This window comes from Tenrec ecaudatus, chromosome 13 (assembly GCF_050624435.1).
Source record: "Tenrec ecaudatus isolate mTenEca1 chromosome 13, mTenEca1.hap1, whole genome shotgun sequence".
In the NCBI taxonomy this organism is placed as follows: domain Eukaryota; kingdom Metazoa; phylum Chordata; class Mammalia; order Afrosoricida; family Tenrecidae; genus Tenrec; species Tenrec ecaudatus.
In genome coordinates, this window is record NC_134542.1 from 5,481,427 (window position 1) to 5,485,367 (window position 3,941).

The following is a 3,941-nucleotide window of genomic DNA, read 5'->3' on the forward strand; positions in this document are numbered from 1 at the left end:
TGAGACTTCGAGACAGCTCCACGGGCCAGCAGCAGGAGATGTGCTACCCTTCTTTATCAGAGAAGAGTTGGTTTTTGTTAGCTGCCATTGAGTGGGTTCCAGCTCATCGGGGTCCTATGTACCACGAAACACAGCACGGCCGGTCCCCTGGCACGGGTTGCTGGGTCTGAGCCCATTGTTGCAGCCTCTGTGTCCGTCCATCGCCTCGAGGGCCTTCCTCTTTTCACCGCCCCTCCACTTTCCCAAGCGTGATGTGCTTCCGCAGGGACCGGCGTCCCCTGACAACGTGCCCAAAGTATGTGAGACAGCATCGTGAATCCTTGCCTTTAAGGCGCGTCCTGGCTGTACTTCGTCCAAGGCTGATCTGTTTGTCCTTTTGCAAGTCCATGGTGCTTTGCATCTTCTTCACCAACACCATAGTTCAAATCCATCGATTCTTCTTTTTAAAAAAAAATGTTTTTGGAGAAGACAGGTTTGATCGGAGAATGCAGCTAAGCTAAGCACCATGAGCCTCCTCAACAAGCCCAAGAGCGAGATGACCCCGGAGGAACCGCAGAAGCGGGAGGAGGAGGAGTTCAACACGGGGCCCCTCTCCGTGCTCACGCCGTCGGTCAAGAACAACACCCAGATGCTCATCAACTGCCGCAACAACAAGAAGCTTCTGGGTCGCGTGAAGGCCTTCGACAGGCACTGCAACATGGTGCTGGAGAACGTGAAGGAGATGTGGACCGAGGTCCCCAAGAGCGGCAAGGGCAAGAAGAAGTCCAAGCCCGTCAACAAAGACCGCTACATCTCCAAGATGTTCCTGCGAGGCGACTCCGTCATCGTGGTGCTGCGGAACCCACTTATCGCTGGCAAATAGGGCCGCACCGCCACGCCGGGAAGCCCTGCCCCGCATCTCCAGAAGAATAAATGCCCAGTGTTTGTTGTAAAAAAAGAAATGTTTTATTAAGGGCTCATACAACTCTTATCACAATCCATACATACATCAACTATGCAAAGCACATTTTTACATTCATTGCCCTCATCATTCGCAAAACATTTGCTCTTCACCTAAACCCCTGGCATCAGCTCCTCATTTTCCCACTCCCTCCCCATTCCCCCCTCCCTCATGAACCCTTGATAACTTATAAATTATTATTTTGTCATATCTTTCCCTGTTCGATGTCTCCCTTCAGCATCGATTCTCTTTCGGTCGTCTTTATTCCAGGTCCAAATTCCACATGCATGGGAGGCAATGGAAAATACCGTGGCTTGGGTCAGGTGCAGCTTAGTCAGCTAAGTAACCTCCTTGCTTTTCAACACTTTTAAAGAGTAGTGCAGAGATAAGAGTGAATGAAGATGACTTACATGCATTGCTATGGAACAGTAATGTTGTTGTTGTTAGGTGCCATCGAGTTGGTTACGACCCATAGCAACCTTGTGCACAACACGATGCGAAGGGGCACGCTGGTTGTCCTTCCAAGTCAAATTGGTTCGCCCTTCTGGCATCCCGGGGTACTTTCCACGTCCTTCTCCGGCACCACCATTCAGATGCATTAGAGCAATAACGTTAGGAAGACAAAAATGAACCAGGAAATAGTTTTTACTATTAGGACAGCTACTGCCCACCTGTCCATTTGCCGTACCGTGATGGCTTGGGTGTTGCTATGGTGCTGGAAGCCAAACCACCAGTAGTTTTCCAAAACCACAGTCAACAGGTTTCAGGGGAGCTTCCAGACCCATACTGTCTAGGGGGAAATGAGTCTGGTGTCCTATTCTGGACATCAGCCAATGGAACCTGATGGCTCACACCGACTGCTGTCCTACTCTCTTGCGTGGGACACAGCAGCAGGAGGATCCATTGCTGGAGATGGACAGGCTGTTTGGTGAAGCAGAGAGACGCTGGGGATGAGGGTCACACACTGTGAGATCGGTTAGCAACGTAGCCTGGACAGTGCGTGTGGTACTTACATAATCTCCTCTCAAAGGGGTGGAGTCTAGCTTGTCAATGAAGTTGCAACTTGATGACCTCATTTGGAGGCTCAAAAGAGATAAGTAACCCACTGAAGGCCAGATACACTCTCCCTGCAAGACATTCCTGTTGACAAGCCACATGGAGCCATGCTGATGGCAGCCAGAGCCTTGGAGCTGGAAGAACCACATGGGGACCCACGCCAGTGATTAGATGCTTCTATCGCCACTGGATTCGCAAGACTTGCCACCCACTCGCCTGTGATCTTCCTGCATTCGGCGTCATTGCCTGAGTTGCATTGAGTCTGAAGAGGAATTTACAGACTGGTATCAGACATATGGGCTAATCTTGGACTTATGGACTTGATCTGGACAACGCTGGGCCGTTTCTTAATATACAACTACTCTTTAATATAAAGCTCTTTCTTATACACATATGAATGTCTATGGATTTTGTTTCTCTAATCTACTGAACTAACACCGGGGGTGAGAATACGTTGATCAGGAGGGGGATGGAGGACTGGGACACATTTTTTTCCCAGTGCACATGAGGTCACCAGGACTGAAGTTGACACAATGGCAGATAGCAGTGAGAACCTTAGAAATTCAGAGCTGCACTATCCACTGAATGGCGATAATTCATCACAGAGGAGGAGCTTAGGAAGTATTGAGGACAAGGGAGGACTAGAGGAGCCCTCGGGGGACATGGAAAACAGCTACAACCTTTGGGGAATCAAAAGGAAGGAGCTGACAAACTTGGAGAAGACCCTCATCTCAACCCTAGCTCTGTAAGCACTGAGAAGAAGGCTCTGGGCTGCAGTTCACCCTCAGAGGAGGCTCCTGGGAGCAGAAACCCAGTACCTCCAGGTTGTGGCTCTGCTTCTGCTGGTGCTGGAAGAAGCTGAACACCAAAACCATCCGCTGCCACCAAGTCCAAGAGCTGCCAGAGAGGTGATGCGGCAGCTTTAGGAATTAGAAGAGGCTGTGCCAGCTCCTGTCCCTGTCTCGGTGTCCTGGTTCACTCCAGAAGCCTCCCGGGGACAGCTTGCAAAAGGGAGCAGATGGCGTCATCACAGGGTCACCTGTGAAGCTCCAACCTGGGCATGACATCGCTGAGTTCAGAGGTGTCTTGGGGATGACCAGAGATTGTAAAACCACCAACCAAGCACGTGACTCTGGGGGTGCATATACACAGGGGAGGGTCCAAGAGGAGCAATGCCCTCTAGGGGTGGTGCCATTGAGTATGGTGACTCACGGTGTCCCCACCCCACCCTCCCCCTCCTCCCCTTCCCGACCAGCCAGTGTGCTCCGTAAAGGGGACAGACCCATTGTAATCCGAGAACACCAGGAGATAAAGTTGGCTGTAAATCGCTTAAGTGTCTCATTTCTTAGATTGCAGGGCTCTACCACCACAAACTGGTTTGTAAAACTCGTTCTACATTGAAGGGTAACATTCTTAGAGGGCCACATCCTTGGTAATGGAACAGAAGCCTTCTCTTCAGCTATTGTTTAATTTCTACTTCTTTTTCCTTAAGCACACCTTCATTCTCAACAATAGTTACTGGGATAGGTTTGTAAGTTCCACTTACCACAACTAAAGAAAAAGAAGCAAGCCCACTACCTTCAGGTGGATGCCCACTCCTCGCAACCCTCGACAGCAGGGTAGACCCGCCCCCCAAGGGCTTCTCAGACTGTCACTCTTCACGGGATAAGAAAGCCTCATCATGGAGCTACTGGTGGTTTCGAACTACCAGCCTTGCAGTTAATGGCCCACTGAGCCACAGAGGCACAAAAGGGAGGTTAGCATATATATTGTTTATCGTTCAGTTTAAGCGGGGCTTACAAAAATGTCTCTGTTGTTACTATTTTGATGTATCTGTTAAAAATAACACATGTTTACAAACACTGCACAGAAATTTTACAGGCCCTCTTGTTGCTGTTATGCCCCGACAGTGTCACCCCACCTGGGGCAGATGAGCGGTCGCCCC

General features: G+C 50.1%; 1 pseudogene; it reads left to right on the plus strand.

Moving 5' to 3' along the window:
- Positions 1-495: 495 nt before the first annotated feature.
- LOC142424141 (small nuclear ribonucleoprotein Sm D2 pseudogene) lies at positions 496-930 on the plus strand (annotated as a pseudogene).
- The last annotated feature ends 3,011 nt before the right edge of the window (positions 931-3,941 follow it).